Source organism: Pantherophis guttatus, chromosome 14, assembly GCF_059756535.1.
Source record: "Pantherophis guttatus breed Tessera chromosome 14, ASM5975653v1, whole genome shotgun sequence".
Classification (NCBI taxonomy): Eukaryota; Metazoa; Chordata; class Lepidosauria; order Squamata; family Colubridae; genus Pantherophis; species Pantherophis guttatus.
Window position 1 is genome coordinate 262259 of NC_142076.1, and position 23561 is coordinate 285819.

A 23561-nucleotide genomic window follows, 5' to 3' on the forward strand; every position below is an offset into this window, starting at 1 on the left:
CAGCAGGGCTGGGACCATCCTGATCTCTGGAGGCAGAATGCTCCAGAGGGTGGGCACTATTTCAGAAAAGGCAGGCCTCTTGGGCCTCACCAACCTGCACTCTTTAATCAGCAGGGCCCAAAACATGCCTGTTCTGGCTTGATGAATTTGGGCCAGTCAATATCTCTCAGCCCAGCCCAACTTACTGAATTGTTGTAGGGAAAATAGGAGGAAGAAAGAGCATTATGTATGTTCACCACCTTGAGTTATTATATAAAGTAATAAAGATGGGATGAAAATCAATCAAGCAAATAAATAGCAAAATCATGTTCCCATAAATTAATCATAACAATAAAAGGACAAAATTCAAAATATTATTAAATGAATAAATTGATATGAGAAGAAATGTATGCATGGTTGACATACAAGTGTCTAGAAATAAATTAATGAACTAATTAGTTAAAATATTAACATTTAAGTCTTGGCCTCAGTTTTACAACCTTCTTCACAAACTGGGTTATTTTCCTAAAGATAAATCAAACAAATCATTTTCATCAGTTCTTTCAAAATACAAATACAAGTCTTGGTTTGAAAAATGCACATTCTGATGGAAATGTGTCAAATTTTAATAATAAAAGAATTAAAAGTTGGTATTATTTATCCTTATTAATGTAACCCTGTTTATTTGTTTGCTTATTTGATTTATATAGATGCTAAATTAGAAAGACTCAAGATATTAAAATTAGTAATAACATGCAATAGGAATATGAAATATGTAAAAATTATATTTTTAGAAAGAAATAACAATTTATCTATATTTCTAGACTGCAGATAAATAATATTGTGATATAAACAACAGGAGAAAAAGGAACTAATATTGACTAAATGCTATCATAACCTCTCAGAATAGAAAAGCTGAAAGAGATCTTTAAGATCTCTGAAAAATAAATTCTCTGAAAGAGAATTTATTTTAATTTCTACTTGCCTAAGAAAGAATTTAGTTATTCCCACATCCCCAAGCCTTTTCCAATATATCCCTTCTGTCAAAATGAAACCTTACTGTCAAAATGTCAGCATGGGTTTGAAAAGGAGACTGACAGACTGGAACCACGCTGCTAAAGAGGAATCCTTTGGCTTGCTCTTGTGCGGTACTTTTATACTAAGGGAAGGAATGCAGTTGGTCCATTCAGATAATTCTGGCTGTTAAGGAAGGGGAAAAAAAACTTCCCCGCCCTTAACACCCAAAACCTGTCCTCTGGTTCATGTCTCTGAGTTCTTGGCACATCATAGATAATCTTCAGGAAACTGGGCTGACCATGGCCAAAGAGATCCTGGGAAACCCAGTACATGTTAGCATTTGTTTGTGAAATATTGGGAATTGTATTCAAATGCTTATTACCCCTCTTACATGATTATGAGGTTTTTTCCCCCCTGATTAGTCAAAATCATTGAATCGGTGGAAAAGACCTGAAAGGAAATTTGCAACAACAGAACCTATCAGGTTCAACCATACTTTGGTTCAAGAATGTTAACAGGTAGAGGCATTTTGAGACATCAAAGAAAATAAGATGTTTGATTATAATGAAGATAATAATGTTTTTACTCACTCTTAACAATGTCTCATACAATACATTCTTAGCATTTAAAATGTTCCTTTATTATTATTTTTAACAGAATCTACCCAATGATTCAACCAATAAAAAAAAACAAATAAAAAATCACAAATCCTTCCAATCATCTTTGGATCCTGAGTACTTCATGGACAATAGTTTTTTGGCAACAGTAAAAAGCAGCTTGTTCTTGCTCTTCTTTTTCTTGTTGTGCCATATCCGTCATCAGATGTTGGCTACTGAGTTTTGTCCAAACCAGTCCCTTAGATTTTGAAACCATGATGTTCTTCTTCTGCCTGGACCTTGTTTGCCTTCAATCTCTGGAGGATTAAATGAAGGATGCTGTATTTTTCTAGGTGTCGCATCACATGTCCAAAATATTGTAACTTTACGTTCTTGCTCTATAGGATTAATTTAGATCTTATAAATACTGTGTCCCTCTTGACGTTTAAGAAGTACTGGATCTTCCTCTTTTTTTCTACAGTTGTGGGATCTCCAATGGCAAGACTTTCCCCCAGTGGATTTCTTTCTATTTTGCATTCAGGTAGCTTAACAGAGAGGACCTGGACCTTGCCAAGCCTATTGAATCTTTTTGGGCAGGTAGAGATGATCCAGAACAGGTTGCCTTACTAGAGAATAAAGTTTTAAGCCTTGAGTAAACAGCCAATCGGAGGGCTTCAGGCCATCATCCCAATTGATATGACCCCCAACCAGGGGTGGGTTCTAAATTTTTTTTTCATTTCTGACAGGTCCTCGCACTTTTGACTGGTCCTCACACTTATGACCATCCTCACATTTATGCCTGTGCAGCATTCTTAACAACCATGTCACTCATTTCACAACTGCTTCTTTTCACCATGGTGATAAGATAGGGCAAAAAACGTAAAATGTGAGGATAGTCGTAAATTCGAGATCTGGTCAAAAGTGCGAGGACCAGTCAAAAAGTGCGAGGACCAGTCAAAGTCCATGTGCACAAAAGGACTACCCAGAGGGCTGAAAAAAGTGATTTCTGACAGGACCTCGCACTTTTGACCAGTCTTTGCACTTATGACTGATCATCATTTATGCCCATTGTAGCATTCTTAACAACCGTGTCACTCATTTCACAATTGCTTCTCTTCACCATGGTGACAAGATAGGGCAAAAACGTAAAATGTGAGGACAGTCGTAAGTTCGACGACTGGTCAAAAGTGCGAGGACCAGTCAGAAATAACTTTTTCAGCCCTCTGAGTAGTCCATATGCATAAAAGGATACAGCAATAAAGAGAGATGAAGGAAGAGAAGGGAAATTAGAGTAGGAGTGAGGGTAAGAGAGGGAGGAAGAGAGGAGGAGAAGGAGAAAGGAAGAGGAAGTAGGAGGAGAAGAAGAGGGGGCGGAAGAGAAAGTAAGAAGGAAAGAAAAGAGAGAGGTGGTAGGTTTGAGGAGAAAGATTGCTGTACAATAAAAAAGATGAAAGGGAAGAAAGCCAACCCCAAACAAATATAAAGATATTAAGATAAAGAATGGATTGTTAAACTTTAAAGAATAAAAGAGAACAAATATGAATAAATAACAATAATTAGAAACACACATACAAAAATACAATGTATTTTCTTTGAACAGAGTATTTGGCCTGTTCACAAATTTAAACAGTGTTTAGTCATTTCAATTAAATTTACAATTTCTATATTTCCTTTTTGCCATATTTATTCCTCATCTATTTTTGTAAAAAACCAATATTACCCTTCATCCTCATCTCTAATCTTAATCAAATTCAATTTTTCCCTTCTATTCTATATTATACCCCTTCCCATTGTCATCTATTTTTATATCCATCCTCATATTGGTTAATTATGTAATATTACAGTTGTTTAATATAAATTCAACATTATAATATAAATCAATTAGTTATATAACTACCTTTTTTGTATATTAATCAATATGAACATGAATATTCCAATTATTTCCATGCAATCCAATTTCTTACAAATCAGTTAATTATATTTACCAATAATAATAAACCAAATATTTTCCTCCATATATTCCTCCAAACCACAACTTAACCATTTCTGCTTTCAACACAATATACAATTAATAGTATCTCAATTATTACAATTCCCTAGTTAAATAGAGCTTTTTTTTCTTTTGTGTTTTAAAATCTTGAACTCTCCTCTTTTTCCCTAAATTTCCCATTGTTTGCACCTACCTTTTATGGTGAGGAAAAAGAAAAGAAATCTGCCTGCCTAATTTTCCAACATTGTAGCAACAGCAAAGCCAACAGCCTGCTTTACTTTCAGTTTCGTTTTTCAGCATAGCTAGGGGGGGGGAAATTGCTCCAGCACTCTTTGCAAACAAGCAGCAGAGCCCTCTGCAAAACAGCTGAGAGCAAATCAGCTGAGAGTCGGGAGCCGATCTAATCAAGGGCTAATTAGCCTATGCTGAAGCTCCGTGGGCCAATAAAATTTCAAAAAAACACTGAACCATTTGTTAAATTGCTGGCTCGCCCACCCCTTGCCTACCACTATTCATTGGCAATAAATAGTGGTGCGGAGGGACGGGGCAAGGGGCAGGGCGGAACCGGCAGAATCCCACCACTGGCAATAGGGCGGCCCTTTGAAGCCCCACGGCAAGAATTTAAACAGTTTTTTTTCCTCTAGCCATCAGCTGGGACTCAGGAGGCAGTAATAGATTGGGAGTCGGCGGGGAAAGCGAACAGCCGGCGATCCAACAGAGCAGAGAGTGAGGGTGAGTGAAGGCATGGGGGGGGCCAAAGAGGGCTTTGGCGACCCCTGTGAAATGGCCTTTCGACCCCCAAAGGGGTCACGACCCCCAGGTTGAGAACCGCTGGGTTAAGGGAAAAAGAGATACTTGTATATAACCTTATAATGAGTAAAAAAAATACTAAATTTGTACTTGTGATGAAGATCAGAAGTAACTTTAAATATTTTTCTCTCTTTCTTCTTCTTTTTCCTTGCATTTACTATTCTCTCTTTCCTTACTTTTTTCTCTTTATGTGTGTTGGAAGAAATATCCTCCTGGGTTCAGCTCCAAGTGGGGAAAAAGACACTGGAAACACGGAGACTGCTTGGAAAGATGGTTTAATGGTGGACAGGATCACATGGCTTGAGTTCCTGAACAGAAAAGGGGCGAGACGCAGTGAGTCCCCGGGTTTTATGCCCTCTCTGGCTTTGAACTTCTTGGGGCCCAGAAAGAGTATCCTGATTGGTTGTCAGATTCCCATGGGGTGGGGGTCTTAGCTAGCCTTGCTGGCTGATGTAATCTTCCCAGGTGCCATGTGATGAGTTTCTGTTGCTAGATGGGTCCTATTGTGTTAGTTTCTGTTGCTAGATGGGTCCTATTGTGTTGCAGATGATGGTCCATTGACAAAGATTGAGTTTCTGCCTCTGGCCCATTGACAAAGGGTGGAGGCAGGAAGATGGGAGCTGCTTTGTCTTTAAAACATGCTTCTCCATTTCTCATCCAGGGAAACATAATATTCTGCCTTTTTAATATTTCCTAAAATATTTCATTCTTCTAGGAAAGGGGTGAGTGCTAACTTCCTACATGTGTTTAGTTTGCATTGCCTTTTATTAATGTTATTAAAATTTTCAATAGCAATTAATAATAATAAAAAGAAGCTCCTACAGAAGTGACCCATTGAAGAGAATGGAAAGATAGAGCTGGAGCCAGTTGCTAAGCAGGGTCACTGTTGCAGGAGCTTCCTGGCACAAGGGGAGGCAGCTGGCCTCAGAGATTTGGGATCCTATAGGCCCAGCTGGTCTCAGGAGGCATTTACCAACCAGGTGATTCATAGATCTCCATGATAGGGGGTGGGGTGATCATGCAATATTGGAATTCAACATTATGCAAGCACAAGCAATAGAACAAAGTCAAGTAGAGTCTTGGACTTTAAGAGAGTTAATTTCAATAAACTTAGAGACAGCTTGGGAAGGATTCCATGGATGAGAATCTTCAAGGGGAAAACAACTCAATAAGCTTGGGAAATTTTGAAAAGTGAGATTATAAAAGCCCAGTCTAGCACAATACCAATGAAGAAGAAAAATAACAGCTCTCAAAAGAAACCAGCATGGCTGCATAAAGAACTCTCTGACAAATTAAAAGACAAATAGGACAACTATAAAAAGTGGAAAGAGGGGCACATAACTAAGGCACAATATCAGCAAATAGCCCGAGCCTGCAAAGATGAAGTGAGGAAAGCTAAGGCTCACAACGAATAAAGGCTTGTGACAAAAGTAAAAAATAACAAAAAAAGCTTCTTCCAATATGTTAAAAACAAGAAAATAGTCAAGGAAAAAATTGGTCCATTGCTGGGAGAAAGTGGCAAGAAGGTAGCAAGCAACAGGGAGAAAGTAGAACTACTTAACTCGTTTTTTGCATCTGTCTTTACACAAAGGAAAAAAGCAGTCCAACCAAAAGCAAACACAGCACCACAAAAACAGATTAGGAACATAAGTTAAAATAGGGAAGAAAATGGTAAGTGAGCACCTGTCTACCCTAGACAAGTTCAAATCACCAGGACCAGATGGATTACACCTCAAGGTTCTGAAGGAATAGCAGATGTGATCTCAGAACCACGGAACGATGTCTTTCAAAGATCCTAGAGCACCAGGGAACTGCTAGAGGACTGAAAAAGAGCTGATGTAGTTCCCATATTCAAAATGGGGTGTGGGGGGGGAGAAAGAGAAATAGATCCAGGAAATTACAGACCCATCAGCCTGACCTCAATACCAGGGAAGATTCTAGAAAAGATAATCAAGCAACGAATCAACAAACGCCTAGAAGCAAACAAAGTAATAACCAAAAGCCACAAAACAGATCATGCCAGACTAATCTTATTGCATTCTTTGACAAAGTGACAAAATTAGTAGACCGGAGGAATGCCGTCCAATTACTTGGACTTCAGTAAGGCATTTGATAAAGTAGATCATAACCTACTATTTGATAAAATAGAAAAATGTGGGTTAGACAGCATCACCACCAGATGGATTCGTAACTGGCTGACCAACCACATTCAACGTGTAGTCCTCAATGGAACTGCATCTACATGGAGAGAAGTATTCACTGGAGTACCCCCAGGCTCTGTTTTAGGCCTTAGACTCTTCAACATCTTTATCAATGATTTGGACAAGGGATAGATGGGGAACTCATCAAATTTGCAGACGACACCAAGCTAGCAGGAATAGCCAACACTCCGGAAGATAGGCTTAAAATACAGAAGGATCTTGACAGACTTGAACATTGGGCGCTATCTAACAAAATGAAATTCGATGGTGAAAATAGTAAGATTCTACATTTAGGCAAGAAAAACAAAATGCACAGGTACAGTATATGCTGTACCTTGTTCAATAGTGGTGACTGTGAGAGGGTTCTTGGAATCCTAGTGGACAATCACTTGAATATGAGACAGCAGTGTGCTGCAGCTGCCAAAAAAGCAGGGGTGAAATGCTCCCGGTTTGGACCGGCTCGGGTGAGTAGGTAGCGATGGCGGCAGACAGTTCAGAGAACCGGTAGCAAAAATCCCTGCCCCCGCCCCCCCATGCCCAGCTGAGCCACGCGATCATCAGAGCCTTTTTTTTTCTTTTAAATGGCTCTGACCAGCCAAGCTCTGACGATCCCAGCTGAGTTGCCTGCTAATCAGGCAACTCAGCTTGGATCGCCAGAGCCATGTAAAAGAAAAAAACTTTTTCCTTTTAAATGGCTCTGACGATCCCTCCCCCTCTCCCCCTCAGCTTGCTTACCTTAGCTGCTGGTCGCAACGCAATCCATTGCATCAACAAGCAACTGAATCTCCCTGCCTGCAATCAAGCAGGCAGGGAGTTGTGGACTTCAACTCCCAGAATTCCTCAGCCAGCAAAGCAAAGCTGGCTGAGGAATTCTGGGAGTTGAAGTCTACAAGTCTTAAAGTTGCCAAGGTTGGAGACCCCTGTTCTATTGGGTAAGTATTTTTCCCCTTTGGGAGCTTTAAAAAAATAGTTAATTGGGGTTTTTTTAATTGTTCCTTTTTTTAGACCTAGCCATTTAAAGTTTAGGAAGTTTTAAATTTAGCTGCTTTTATATAAAAATAAAAATAAATAAAAATAAAATAATATTTGTGCAGCTTTCTGAGATTTAGTGTGTTTCCATAGTGTTTCACTCTAACTACACAAACACACAAAATCTCACAAAGCTGTATGTTGAATTTTGTGTGTGTAAAGTGTGAAAGTTGGTTTTTTGGGATTTTTGTGGCTGTGTGAGGTTCCTGCTTGTTGCAGGGGCCATTTTGGATCTAGCACAGCTACTTTTATATTGTGGGTGAGCCAGTTGTGTTGTGTTGTGTTTTGTAGGTTAAAAAAGGGCAAAGAAGTGACATTGACTTGGCCACGCCCATCTTACCACCAAGCCATGCCCACTAATTAAGCCACGCCCACAGAACCGGTAGCAAAAAAATTTAGATTTCACCCCTGCAAAAAAGCCAACACAACTCTAGGTTGCATAAACTGAGGGATAGAATCAAGATCACGTGAAGTGTTAATACTACCTTTACCTTGGTAAGGCCACACTTGGAATACTGCATCAAGTTTTGGCCGTCACGATGTAAAAAAGATGTAGAAACTCTAGAAAGAGTGAAGAAAGAGCAACAAAGATGATTAGGGGACTGGAGGCTAAAACATATAAAGAACGGTTGCAGGAACTGGGTATGTCTAGTTTGATGAAAAGAAGGACCAGGAGTGACAGGATAAGTGTTCCAATATCTCAGGGGCTGCCCCAAAGAAGAGGGAGTCAAGCTATTCTCCAAAGCACCTGAGGGCAGGACAAGAAGCAGTGGGTGGAAACTACTCAAGGAGAGAAGCAACTTAGAACTAAGAGAAATTTCCTGACAGTTAGAACAATTAATCAGTGGAACAACTTGCCTCCAGAAGTTGTGGATGCTCCAACACTGGAAGTTTTTAAGAAGAGATTCGATAACCATTTGTCTGAAGTGGTGTAGGGTTTCCTGCCTAAGCAGGACTAGAAGACCTCCAAGGTCTCTTCCAATTCTGTTATTCTATTCTATGATCAGCAGAGACTGGGATTCTTTAGGGAACAGGTCAGTAATGGAATGAGACTCTGTCACTCCATGTTTGTTGCTATCCTAAGTCAAACCTACAAAGGGGCCCTTCAAAAAGCCTCACAAGTAGGTTGCCTCGGCCCCAATGCACCAGAAACAGCAGCCTCTGTGTTGTTGCCATCTCTTTTCAGCCCCAACTTGGCTCAGTTGCTCCACTGAACATCAAGCCCAGGGCTTGTCAATCAGTAACTATCACATATCTATTGAGAGCAAGGCCCCATGGAGTAAATACTTCTGCTCTTCTTCCTGTTAGGACCATGCAGAAATGTTTGTTCAGTTTCCTAACCTATCTACATGAACTGTTTCTAAGAGGTCCAGTATCACTTGAGCTAAAAGCAAAGAAAGCTTTTTAGTACAGTTTGTCATTGGAAGAGCAGCATAGTTCAATACACAGTCAATGGTGCATCCTTCCCTATCAATCAGTTGATAAAGAGGCACTAAATCCTGCAGAGGTGGGGAGATGTACCACACCCTGAAAGAGCTTTGATGGGTTCTTAAATGATTCCAAGTGTGGCATGAATCATCATGTGGGATGTTGTAACTGACAAATGTCAGAGGGGCTGCTGTGGATGATAGAAACCAACATTTCCCTAAGGCCGCACAATGATTTGGTAATGAGAATACAAAGAAAATACTACCCCAGTTGCATATGTGTCTTTGACCTGGATTGATCTAACATAATTATATAAATTAAGCAAGGGTGTCCTGGATGCCTTGGATGTCCACCAACAACTGGCTTGGCTCCTTGCCATATTTGAATTTTCCTTTTAATTAAAGTAAGTCAGTAGGAAGCTGGCCTGCTCAAAGCAAAGCCTGGGCCTTTTGCCTCTTCTTTATGTACAAGAATATCTGCGGGTTGTCTGTGGACTGTACAGGCAAGAGTAACAATAATATAAAAATTAAATTTATATGCTGCCCAACTCCTAGTGGCTCTTTTTTTTTATTAAAAAAGTTCTTTTTAAAGTGGCAACTAGCTGCATCCTCTTGCTACAGAAATTAGAGGAGATCAATGGAATAATGAGGGAATAGCGGCAATCCATTTACAATGGATTGGAAATATTTGCTTGACTATATTTAATGTTCAAAAAGAATAATCTTTATAAGCAGAGATGTATTCTTCAGACTTAGTTCATTTTGCAAAAATCATTGTAGTAAACTGAATGCCACTGTAGAACATGATTTCTCACAAAAAAAAAATCAATTTAATGGAGAGTAAAGTAAGATTTTATACTTAGGCAAGAAAAAAACCAAATGCACAGGTATAGAATAGGTGGTGCCTGGCTCAACTGGAAGTAACTGTGAGATGGATCTGTGAGATGTAAACTTATCAAACAGATCCAACCTAGAAATAAGAAGAAATTTCCTGACAGTGAGAACAATTAATCAGAGGAATGGGATGCTTTCAGAAGTTGTGGGTATTCCATCTCTGGAGGTTTTTAAGAAGAAATTTGTCCATAATAGTATAGGGTCTCATGCTTGAGCAGGGGTTGGATTAGAAGACCTCAAAGGTCCCTTCCAACTCTGTTATTCTTTATAAATCTCTCCATTCAGTCTTACCAAGAGAATGGTGATAAACAACACTTGGAAATGTACATCAGGTCTTCTAATAGCAAAATCTCATCTTATTGGCTAGTATCAAGGGGAAGATGACTTTGAAAAAGATTCATCTCTCACCATAACATGCAAGATGAGGCGAGGACTGGCTGGGAGGGGCGAGGAGAGGAGAGGCCAGGCAAAGCACCCCACGATGTGAGTGGCATCGAGTTGGCCATGACCACCCAGCCATATGACCACCCAGCCACGCCCACCCAGCAGTCATTAGGGCAGAAAACTGGTTGTTAAATTATTTGAATCCCACCACTGGATAAGGGTGACAGAAGATGGGACAAGCTATAGATAAGACAACATTTTATAGAGCCTTCAGGGGCTGGTATAGTATATCTGAAAAAATATAAAATATTTTTTTATAAATAAAAATACATTCTCATATATTCCCCCAGCTTTGAAAGATTTTTTTTTTATATAAATAAATAAATACATTCTCATATATTCCCCCAGCTTTGAAAGATCTCATTCTGGAAATTATTAAGAAATGGGAAAGTATGAAATAGCTTTGCAGCTCAAATAATGTTCAGTCCAAGTTTTGCTTCAGGTTATTTACTTAATGTGTATCTTGTCACAGTATGGAAGCCAGCTTTTTATGCTAACTTCTTCTGAATTATCTCCCCATTCCCCCTCCAAAAAATCAGCCTAGCAGCCTTGATAATAAAGCTAAGAATCAATTGTAGCTAGTTTAAATTGTTCAATTAAATCTGGGATCTATTCCATCCCCTGCATTGTAAATTTATCTTGAATTTATCTTGAATTTGGATTTTCGCATTAAACCTTTCACAAGTACTTCACCTACAGAAAAAAAAAAAGGAAATATGGAATTATGGCAAAAGAAGGCAAACTCTTCAGGTTCAGGTAAGCATACCACCTCCACCTGAACTTGAAACTGTTCTACTAAATCGGAACCTCCCATCTGTACTGTATCTGACAGTTTCTCAGTTCTTCCACCAGAAAGACATAATCCCTTCTGGCTCTCAACATTTTGGGGGGCATTCCTTTCAGTATTAAAACCTCCTGTCCCTGCACTTGAAGTTTATTTTTAAAAGTGACTTGTAGGATTTCATTGCGTATTCTCCTTGTTGTAAAATAGACTACAATGTCTCTTGGTAGATGTTTCTGTCTGGCAACCCATGAGTTGACACGGTAAATTTTGTCAATTTGCCATTCAAAATTTGCTTTTTGATCTCCCATTATCTGTGCAAATGCTTCTGAAAAAATCTCTCTCAAATTCTCTTGCTTATTTTCTTTGAGGCCTCTTATTCTCAAAGCAAATTCCATATCTCTATATTGTATCATTATTACATCAGCCTCTGCTCTTTCCATCTTATTCTGAACCTCTTCCATTTTATTTTCCAAATTCTCATTAGACTGCTTAATTTCTTCCACTTTTTCATCTATTGCTTCAATATAGCCTGCCAGACCTTGAACTGCCATGATAATATCTTCTCTAATTTCCTGATTTCGATTTTGAATGAACTCTTTAATTTGAGCCATCTCCTCAGCAACATCTCGGATTTTATCCTCAAACACCGAAGTAATTTTTTTTTCTGTAACAGAGGCTTGTGTTTTAAGGGCTTCCTGCAACATTTCAAGTGTTAATATTGGTGGTTCTGTTGGAACAGAGAGAGATTGCAATTTGGACATTTGAGCTGGCGAGCTCCCAGCACTTTTAGGGACAATAGTCTTTATTTGTTTTGAAGCCATTTTTAGTTTCCAATTTGAATTTATTCAGCAACCAGAGCAACAAATCCACCAGATCCAAAAATTTCCAGTCTTTATATAATCAATCCTCTTTTTTTTAAAAAAAAAACACAGCTATAGTCCTTTAGCCTTTAATCTTCTTTCTTTCAAAGCAAAAATCTCTAATTTTAGACAGGGGCTGCCAGCACTAGACGAAACTTTCCTTTTTAACTTTAACTTTCACGCCCCATTAAAGCTCAATTGCCATCTTGGTTTCACTTTCCCCCCTTAGTGAGTCAGAAGAAAGTAATACACATTTGGAGTTAAAGTTTAGTACTTGCAAATCTGGTCTCTCCTGAGTTTGCTCAGCCTGCTTCCAAATCCAATGGTTTATTCCAAGCGTTGTTTGCAGGGGTGGTTGCGGCATCTTCTTCTGCTTAAAGCAGAAACGTCCCGGATCCGGAGCTCTGTCGGGCTTCCAGGGAGCTCTCACCCTTCGAGCCCCAGAATTGTTCCTGGGGCACTTGGGGAGCTCTACCTGCACCCGTCTGCTCTCTTCCTCCCCTTTTCCCAGGGAGAAAGTTTCCAAGCCGCTAGACAGCTGATTTGTGCTGTTCTAGGGGCTTTACGCGATCGCAGGGCTGGCGCTCACAAAAGGAGCGTCTTCGGCGCCTACAGTGCCACTGGAAGTCCTCAGCTGGACTAGTGGTGAACTATTCAGGAGAAAGATATCGTCTTAACTCAGTGTGGAAGGCAAGAGATTTCTATACCAATGTATTAAAGGCTGGATGCCCAAAGTCCCCAGAAGTTAGAAGGAAGATGGAAGCAGAGGGGGCAAGAAAGGGGGAGAAGGAAGAATTGTTGGCACAGGCCCAAAGGGGAACTTTGATTACTCAAGAAGATTTAATACAACTTTCGACTACTGCTCAAGCTTTGGAGGTATTCGAAAAAATACAAGAACCTAAGGATCAAAGACAGACCCGAGCGGCAGCCAAGCGTCAAGAAGAATTTAGAGTGCAGCAACTCCAGATGATTCAAGAAACTACAAAAACAGAAGCAGTGGGAGGAGCAAGGCCAAATAGCAAAATGCATGGAGATTTCCAGCAGATGCTCCAAAAACTTCAGGGGGCCAAGAATGGCAACTAGATTTCTGACTTGGAATGTTAATGGCCTAAATTCACCACAAAAGAGGAGAAAAATATTTCATTATTTGAAACAGTTTAAAAATGATGTAATCTGCCTACAAGAGACTCACATTAGAAGGAAAGATCAAAAATATTTAATAAATGCAAGGTTAGGCATACATTTTGTTGCATCTGCTCCTGAGAAGAAGAATGATACAGTTATATACCTAAAAAAAGACTTAATTGCTAAATTAATTGAAGCAGATGATCAAGGAAGATTCATAGCAATTGAACTTTTAATAAAAGGAGAAAAAATATTTTTAATTGGAGTATATGCACTGAACCAACAACAGGAAAAATTTTACAAGCTTTTACATTCCAAGTTACTACAATGGGATTATAAATCATGCATCTTACTGGGCGATAGGAATGGAGTTTTGGACACTAAAAAAGATAAGAAGGGGCTCTTGCAAAATATCTCAACGCGTGCCAGATTGCCAAAATCGTTTTTTGAAATGATGGCTGATATGGAGTTGAGAGATATCTGGCGAGAGAGGAACTCTGAAGAAAAAGATTTTACCTTTTTTTCTGATAGACACGGACCATAGAGAAAATAGAATATAAAGGTAAAGAGGCTTATCAGCAAAATATGATTAAAAAAGCATTTTTAGAATTTTATACGAGGTTGTATGCTAGTGATAAAATTCAAAGTATAGATATAGATAGATACTTACAGAAAGAGAATATTCCTATAATTACAAAAGAGCAAAGGGAGGGTTGAAATCAACCAATAACTTCCGAGGAGATTATATTTGCAATTAAGCAGTTGAAAGTGGGTAAAGCCCCTGGGACAGATGGTTTAACAGATGCTTATTATAAACACTTGCAGTTAGAAATGGTGGGACCACTCAAAGAATTGTTTACTAACATACAATCTGGAGGAGATGTACCCCCCATCCTGGAGGACAGCTTTTATTTCTCTGATTCCAAAAGAGGAGCAAGACCACACTCAGCCAAAAAATTATAGGCCTATATCACTTTTAAATACAGAGTACAAGATTTTTGCTAAAATACTAGCAAATAGATTAATGACAGTCATGCAACAAATGATTTATAATGATCAAACTGGTTTTATAAATGGTAGACAAATGAAGAGTAATGTAAGGCAAGTTGTTAACCTATTAGAGTATTTGGGGAAGAACAACCAAATCCCTGCGGTGCTAATATTTCTTGATGCGGAGAAAGCATTTGATCAATTGAATTGTCATTTTTTATTGAAAATAATAGAAAAGATGCAGTTTGGAGAATATTTTACACAATCTATTAAGGCAATATATTAGAAACAAACAGAGCAAATAATAATTAATGGTAGTTTAACAGATACTTTTAATATAGAAAAAGGAACAAAACAAGGATGTCCCTTGTCTCCATTATTGTTTATCTTGACTTTGGAATTTTTGTTGAGTAAGATACGTGGGTCCGACAAAATAAATGGAATTAAAATTAGGCAGTATGAGTACAGATTACAAGCATTTGCAGACGACTTGGTTGTTATTTAACCCAACCATTTTTTTTTTAATTTGATTTATATGCCGCCCTTCTCCGGAGACTCAGGGCAGTTTACAATGTGCTCAGCAATAGCCTTCATCCTTTTGTATATTTATACAAAGTCAGCTTATTGCCCCCACAACTGGGTCCTCAATTTACCTACCTTAGAAAGGATGGAAGGCTGAGTCAACCTTGAGCCTTGGAGAGATTCGAACCTGCAGTAATTGCAGGCAGCTGTTCTTAATAACCAGCTTAATAACAGGGTGCCTTAGACCACTGTACTACCAAGGCTCTTTTACAGAGCCTTGGTAGTACAGTATAGTATCTGTGCTATAGTACAGATAGTAACCATTACAGTCGGTTGTAGGTTTAATGGATATAATTAATCAATATGGACAAGTATCGGGATTTAAAATAAGTGCAGGGAAAATGAAGATAATAACTAAAAACATGACTACAAATCAAAAAGATGAATCAGAAAGACTAACAGGATTTGAAATAGTAAAAAAAGTTAAGTATTTAGGGGTTTATATTATGACATCAAAAGCGAAATTATTTAAGCATAATTATGATCCGTTGTGGCAAAAAATACAGAGAGAGATGGAAAATTGGAAAAAAATTACAATTATCTTTGTTAGGAAGAATAGCAGCAGTAAAAATGAATGTTTTGCCTAAGTTTTTGTTTCTTTTTCAAATGATACCAATACTTTAAAAAGATGAAAATTTGAAGATATGGCAGAAGGGTATTAATAATTTTGTCTGGGCAGGGAAGAGACCGAGAATAAAGCAAAAAATAATGCAGGATATACGTGAAAGAGGAGGTCTCAAAATGCCCAATTTAAGATTATATTATGAGGCAGCTGCTCTGTCAGCAATTAGTGACTGGATGAATTCAACAGAAGAAAGAATATTGAATATTGAGGGATATGATTTGGTTTATGGTTGGCATGCTTATTTATTATATGATAAGAAAGTGGACAAGACTTTTAAAATCATATATTAAGAAATGCTTTACTGCGTGTCTGGAAAAAGTATCAGTATAAATTAAACGATAAATTACCAATGTGGGCAATACCCAGACACGCGATAGAGAATATAAGTGTAGAGCAAAAACAAGATGTGATTACTTATAAAGAGCTTCTTAATAAGGAAGGAGGTATATTACAACTAAAATCTTTGAATCAATTAAGAGAAGAAAGGATAATTCAAACATGGTTTCAGTATGGACAGCTGCAAGCTAGATGGAGAGAAGATCAGAAAATGGGTATCTCGCAAAATGAGGAGAACTTGGTAAAACAAATTAGAGACCAAAGTCAAATGCATATAAAAAGGTTGTATAATGCATTGGTAGAAATAGATTAAGAAACAGAGCTAGTTAAGGATTATATGATAAAATGGGCACAAAACATTGGAGAACCAATAATGATGGAAACGTGGGGAAAATATTGGCTAGAAATGTAAAGTTTACACAAGCCCAAAATTTAAGAGAGAATTTTTATAAAATGTTTTATAGATGGCATCTAGATCCTAAAAAGCTAGCCTGTAGGTATCCAAGTTTGCAACCTAAGTGTTGGAGATGTGAATGTGATGATGTCAGGCATAAATGCTCTGCCCGTGCCTGGGATCAGCTATAGCGCAGTAGTGCAAGGGTTAACCCAGACACCCAACAGGTCAGCTCCTCCCATAGACCCCTCCTTACCTGGATCCCCGCCCACAGGTATAAAAGGTGGGCACGCTCCTCCATGTTCCAGTTCCTGATGCATTCAAGTGATGATGTGATGAACCTGCAAATAAAAGAGATATATTTTACTTGATGACTCAAGTCTCTTTATTGGGCCTGATCCACCATTCCTTGTAACAAAATGGTAGCAGAGGATGGTTGGTAAGGCCCAAAGATCCCAAGCCACAAGACAAGGACCCATACCTACCTGCAGAATGGCGACACCTCCGAAGCAACGGGAAAGCAACCCATCGGACTCACCAGGGAAGGCAGGAACCTCAACCACCCCCAAAGCCACCGCGACGGAAGAAAGGGGGGAGATCGAGAAAGGGAAAAGGGCCCACCACCACGATCAAGAGGAAGAGAAGCTGCGACTCGACGTCCTGCAGCTGTTGAAAGAGCGAGCCGGCGACAAGAACCTCCTTGCCGACCTGCGGAGCTTCATAATCGACCGCGAGGTGGCAAGGAGCGAAGAGGGCTCGGACTCCGAACTCGAGGAGCTGGACTCGGTGAGTGGATCGCCCAAAAGGACACCCACAACGGCCACCGAGCCCCAAAGCCCCGCTCTAAATTTAAAATGGCGGCCATCTTTGTCCACGTGGTCGGACAAGATGGCCGACCCCCAACCAATCAGCAGCCCGAATTCAAAATGGCCGGCGCGCAAAAAATGCCGGACCATGAACCATGAAGAAAGTGACCGGGGGGAGGGGACAGAGTCAGACTCGGACCCCTGGTACACCCCCAGCGAGCGGCAAGTAGATAGAGCCATGAAGACCCTTGCCGCCGCCTTTGGCCCAGGCCTCAAAATCACCAAAGAGAAGCCGGAGAGGCCAAAACAGAAGGGAAGGCGAGGAGAGGGGCAGCGGAGCACCCACCCGAGAGCCACCGACACCCGTGACGATTCACCAGCCCACCTTCGCACCCCAGGGACACCGTGCCTCCGATCACCCAGGCCGCGCACCCCGGACCGCATGGATTGGGGCAGCTACTTACAACCGTCGCCGGAGCCCCAGCACCACCAGGATCTTCATTCCAGAGGAGCAGCTGCTAGACGACGCCTTCCGGAACACACCTGGACCCCCAAGGCCGAGGCCGAGGCCTACCCGACCGGCAGAGACCTCTACAGCGGAGCCGCGACGAACAGGTCCTTCCTCGGCGACGGCGGAGCTGAAATGGACTTCGCGCATGCGCTCTTCCGCCTAGAGGAAGAAAAAAGAAAAAAATTACAAAGCGGGACTTTTAAACTACCGGCAAGCGTTCCCATGCCTTACTGCTGCTATAGGCACATAAGGAACCATGGACAGCAGCCAGCAGTAAGTAATTTTACTACTACTGCTGGGAACTTACCTGTTGACTTTCCCAAGTTGAGGATGGATGGGGGTAATATCCTAGAGTGGTCACAGCAGCTCCAGGTAGTATTCCTGAAAGAAAACATGTCTCATTTTATTAATGACCCTCCAGAGAGACCATGGACTTTAGAGCTGGATTGCATGCACCATAGGGCATTCTACCTTTTAATTGCCAGCATATCTCCCACAATTTACCACTGTATTGGTCATAACCTCACAGTATCAGAAATTATAGGGAAAATGTTTGGGTTGTTTTATAGTGAAAGTGTGTCCACCACCACCCAAATTTCCAAAGACTTCTTTTCTGCCAGGCTAAAACGAGGGACCCCCATGAGTGAGCACCTAGTGTCATTGAGCGGTACCAGAGCAGAGCTACACCTTAGGGGGGAAGTTATTTCCGACCAGATCATGAAAAGCGTGATGATCAACTCTTTAGACCACTCATGGAATAACTTCTTGACACACTTAGACACCGTTAGTCTAGGGATGCTATCCGTGGAGAAGCTATCCAACAAGCTTATCGCGGAAGATAATCTGAGGAGGAGCCGCCCCGGCCCTCCCAGAGAACACAAGAGTGAGAAGAGAGTAGTATTCCAAGAGAAACAACACAACACGCCAGAGTGCTACATCTGCGGGTCGAGGGGACACATCAAAAGGGACTGCCCCAAGAACTATAGGGAGAGAGGCAGGCCAGAGCATAGGCACAGACAAACGGAAAGGCACACATCCGAAGAAAGATATAGGCGTAGAGACTTACCCATTCCCAGGGATAGGAGGGGGAACAGAGACAGCTCACGCGACAGCAGGACAGGGTCTCTATACGGGATAGGGGAGCACACGCACAACACACACCAAGACAAAGACACCAGCTCATGGCTCCTGGACTCGGGAGCCTCCAACCACACCACCTACAACCAGAAACTACTCTCATCTTTCAAGAGGGAGGATTTTTCGATCAAAGTTGCGGACCAAAACCAGGTTAGAGTAACAGGCAAAGGGACAATCACATTACCAGGCGTAGGGAAAATAGAGGGGGTACTGCTAGTCCCGGAGATACCCCACAACATCCTGGCCGCAGTAAAGCTCAGCAAGGAATCAGGGGTTGAGGTGACCTTCACAAAAGGCAATGTCAAAGTTAGCAAGGATGGGGAAGATGTAGGAAGAGTAACCGTTAACCAAGGGTTACCTTACATAACTTTCCATGAGGATTACACCCACAGCATAAACACCAGTTCAGAGGACGCAGAGGACACTGACCAAGACAGGACTGGGGGTGAACAGGTAGGTGAGAGAGAGATAGATAGCGATGACAACACGACACCTGAAACACAACACAACAAACACACCCAAAAGAGGCCCTCTATAGGCAAACCAATGCATGACGACTGTGCCCATCTGCTGCACCGGAAGCTTGGACACGCCAGTTTTCCCGTGATACAGAAAATGGCTAATTGTACCGAGGGTGTCATAATAAAAAACTGTGAAAAGTACCTCGAGTGCTCGGTGTGCAAGTGTTCAAAACTAAAGGTAAAACCCAGACCCAAGAAGTCGTTACGTGCCGCCAAACAAATATTCGACTTAGTACACATGGACCTGGTAGGGCCCCTAAGGCCATCCATAAATTATAAGAAAAAATACTTCCTCACCATAGTGGATAACTACAGTCAATATGGCTTCGTCTACACCTTAAGAAAAAAGGATGAGGCCTTCCAAAAATTTAAAGAGTTTTATAAAAGGGTAGAAACCCAAAACAACAAACAAATCAAACAAATCATGACCGACAGAGGGTCTGAGTTTCTATCTAAGGACTTCTCCCATTGGCTCAGGTCCAAAGGCGTGATTCACTTTACGTCATCCCCGTTTTCTGCCTTTCAGAACGGGGTCGTAGAACGACGGAACTCCACGCTGCAAACGATGGTCAGGTGCGCCTTAGAGGACGCGGGCATTGGCCAACACTTCTGGTCTGAAGCCCTGGTCTACTCCAACTACACTCTAAATAGAACATGGTCCAGTGTGATAGACAAAACACCGTACGAGATCATGTATAACAAGAAGCCACGGATAGCACACCTACATGTGTTCGGTGTAACTGCTGATGTACACATACCCAAGCAGTTGCGCAAGAAAGGGGATAAGGTATCCAGAAGGCTCAGGTTCATGGGATACGAGCCAGGAACCAAGGGCTTCAGGTTTGTGGACAGCAATAATAGGTTTGTGGTCTCTAGAACAGCGGCATTCCATGAGCAAGCCAACTGGTCCAGAATACACTTAAATGAGGTACCCACCAAGCGGGAGGATAGTCCAATCGAGCAAAATCAAAACAAAAACGAGACAGTGGGTATACAGGAAGGGAGCAGGCCCAAGCCCAACCTCCAAGACATCAAGGTTGAGGGATGGAAAGAGAATCATCCCAAGATAAGTGTCGAATCACTGACACAAAGAGAGGCCAGATATCTGCATGACACTGAGCAGACAGCAACCAGACCGGTCAGGTCAACCAGAAACCAGCTGCCAAGAAGGCTAAATGACTACGTGATGCACGTGCACACGAACCATGTTACGCCAAACTCCTACGAAGAGGTACTGAGACTACCCCAAGGGGAGAGGGCAAAGTGGGAGTTAGCCATGGCCAAAGAACTGGACAGCCTGAGGAAGCTGGAGGTATACAACCCCACCAAAGTCCCAGAGGGCAAGAACACAATAGGCACCCGGTGGATCTTCAAAGTCAAGAACTTAGAGGGTGGCCAAAGCCTGTACAAAGCAAGATTAGTTGCCCAGGGGTTTGCCCAAAGGTTTCCGGAGGACTACACAGACACCTATTCGCCCACCGTAAGAACAGAAAGCGTCAAAAGCGCCTTGGTCATCGCATCCTTACTAGGGCTGGAGGTGCACCAGTTCGACGTGCAGACCGCCTACCTGCACGCCAAACTAGACAAAGAGATATACATCAGAGCCCCCCACAGCAAAGAAACCAACAGAGGGGACACCTGGTTACTTCATAAGAGCCTATACGGACTAAAACAATCAGGCAAACGATGGTACGAATGCCTGGTAGAGGCCCTGAAGTCTATGGGATTCACGGCGACCATAGCTGACAACTGTTTCTTCACCAGGAAAGAGGGGGACTCACCAGAATACATCCTAGTTTACGTGGATGACATTCTATACATCAGCAAACACGAAGCCAACCGCAACACCTTCGCCAGCAGGCTGAGCGAGCATTTCACCCTAAAGTACCTTGGGAGGATAAACCGATACCTGGGGGTACAAGTCAACCAAACACCAAAGGGTTTCCAACTGTCACAGAAAGAGAAAATAGAAGAGTTACTCCATAAGTGCAACATGGCAGACGCCAAGGGATGTGATTCACCCATGCAGGCGGACTTCCTAAAAAACATGCATGATGAATCACCCGAATTTGGAGACAACACGCTGTACAGATCAATCATAGGCTCCCTCCTGTATATCGCTAACTGGACAAGACCAGACATTGCTCTATCCGTTAATTTACTGTCCAGGCACGTGAGCAAACCCACCACATACCACTGGGACGCAGTGAAAAGAGTGCTAAGATACCTGAAACAGAGTGTCAATGCATGCTTAACACTAGAGCCTGAAAAATCCGAAGAACCCATCCTCTCATGCTACGCTGATGCTGACTGGGCCGGAGACGCCAAAGGCCGCAAAAGCACGTCTGGGTACATATTCTACTTAAATAACTGTCCGGTGCATTGGTACACAGGCAAACAAATCTTGGTGGCAACCTCGACTACTGAAGCTGAATACATATGCCTCTCCAAAGCCGCCAACAACCTCATCTGGTTCGACGACCTACTCGCCAGCGTGTGGAGAGAACCAGCTTACCCAATAAATATCTACGAAGATAACAAAGCCTCCATAGAGATATCCATGTCCGACGCTGTAGGGCAAAGGTCAAGGCACATAGACATTAAGTATAAGCACGTTAGACAGCTCTCCAGAATTGGTTTCATAAAGGCTATACACTGCGATACAGAAGAGCAGACCGCAGACATACTCACAAAACCCCTACAGGGCAAGCAACACTCACACTTAGTTTCCAAGCTCAACATCCACCCCAGGGTACCAACCAGTCAGTCGGGCCTACAGACACGGGTCAGGCATTTAGAGGGGGATTTGTCAGGCATAAATGCTCTGCCCGTGCCTGGGATCAGCTATAGCGCAGTAGTGCAAGGGTTAACCCAGACACCCAACAGGTCAGCTCCTCCCATAGACCCCTCCTTACCTGGATCCCCGCCCACAGGTATAAAAGGTGGGCACGCTCCTCCATGTTCCAGTTCCTAATGCATTCAAGTGATGATGTGATGAACCTGCAAATAAAAGAGATATATTTTACTTGATGACTCAAGTCTCTTTATTGGGCCTGATCCACCATTCCTTGTAACAGATGATGCCACGTATTATCATATATGGTGGACATGTAAAAAAATTAAAGCATTTTGGATAAAAATATGGTGGATAATCCAAAACATTCTCAAAAAGAAGATAAAATTTACTCCACAGTTCTTTTTGTTAGGTATAATTACAGATTGTACGGTCATAGAGACTAAATTGATTTTAAATTTAATAACAGCAGCCAGACTTTTGGTGGCGCAGTATTGGAAGAAGGAAGACTTACCTACTATTGAAGAATGGACACTAAAAGTAGTGAATTTAGCAGAGATGGCAAAAATTTCGGCATACTTGAAGGACCATTCAAATGAAAGATATATATCGGAATGGAGAAGATGGATTGACTATATTCAAAACAAATATCGGACTAAAAAGTTTCAAATAGCTTATGAATGAAACCAACATTTTCTTTTTGAATTATGTTTTGTTAGTTGAAAGGGGAGTTAAAGAGCAAGAGGGAGTTTGGAGCCTACAGAAAGTTAGCATATTTTAGTTTATGTTTGTGAAATGTTATACCCTGTATTTGCTCTGGGAAGTCCGGGATGGGTGGGTGGGGGGAGGGGGGTTGGAGGGAGAGGGGGGATGAGGGATGGGGGGTGGAGGAGGGAAGGGGGGAGGAGGGAGGGGAGAAAATTGTTGTAATACTTGATAAAACTTTTTAATAAAAAAAAAGAAAGAAAGAAACTGTTCTACTAAATCAAGTTCTTCCTGGAGTCTATAACAACAGGCTGATGTCCAAGCCAGATGACTTAAACAGTCTTGGCCAGTTATAACACTGATCAATTTTCTTGAAGTCTCTTTAACAGTTAATTTGTCTTCTGTTCGGCCATGGATCATTAAAGAAGTGGAAGCTGTTGCATATTGAATAGGATCACTCCTATTCAAGTGAAGCATAGGCTTCACTCAGGTCCGCTTCTTCTACTAATAAAGAACTGTTGTTACTGTTAGCACTGAGTCCTGTCTCTTCCATCGCCCGATCTAACACTGGTGACGAAGGTGGGATCGGAAGAGCAGTGAACAAAAAGAGCTGAAGTAGATCGTAGTCCCAACGGAAGAGGGAAGCACCAGCAAGCATCGATCGGCTACAGCTGCAGTGACTGAACTGCATCAGCCATCACGATGACTGCTCATGCACCACCAACTCCGTTCAACCCAGCCATGGACAATTGGGACTCATACATGACCAGGTTCAAGTGTTTTATGGAAGCAAACCTCTTGGGACTATCCAACAACAGGAAAAGAGCGTTGTTTCTCAGCTATTGCGGAAATAAGGTGTTCGACATGGCTAAGGCACTTGTCGCATCATGCCGCTGTGCAAACAGTGTCCTGGGCAATCTCCAGAATGCACTACAAGCACACTATGCTCCAGTGCAATCAAAGTTCGTTCATCAGCACAAATACCATCTATCAACCATTATGTG

General features: G+C 41.6%; 1 long non-coding RNA gene across 1 annotated transcript; it reads right to left on the reverse strand.

Moving 5' to 3' along the window:
- Nucleotides 1-17353: 17353 nt before the first annotated feature.
- Nucleotides 17354-22058, reverse strand: LOC132710301 (uncharacterized). Its single transcript, XR_009621006.2, has 3 exons — nucleotides 21974-22058; nucleotides 17708-17781; nucleotides 17354-17559 (listed from the first exon to the last, which is right to left on the reverse strand). It is a non-coding gene; the product is annotated as an uncharacterized LOC132710301 (long non-coding RNA).
- Between the last annotated feature and the right edge of the window lie 1503 nt (nucleotides 22059-23561).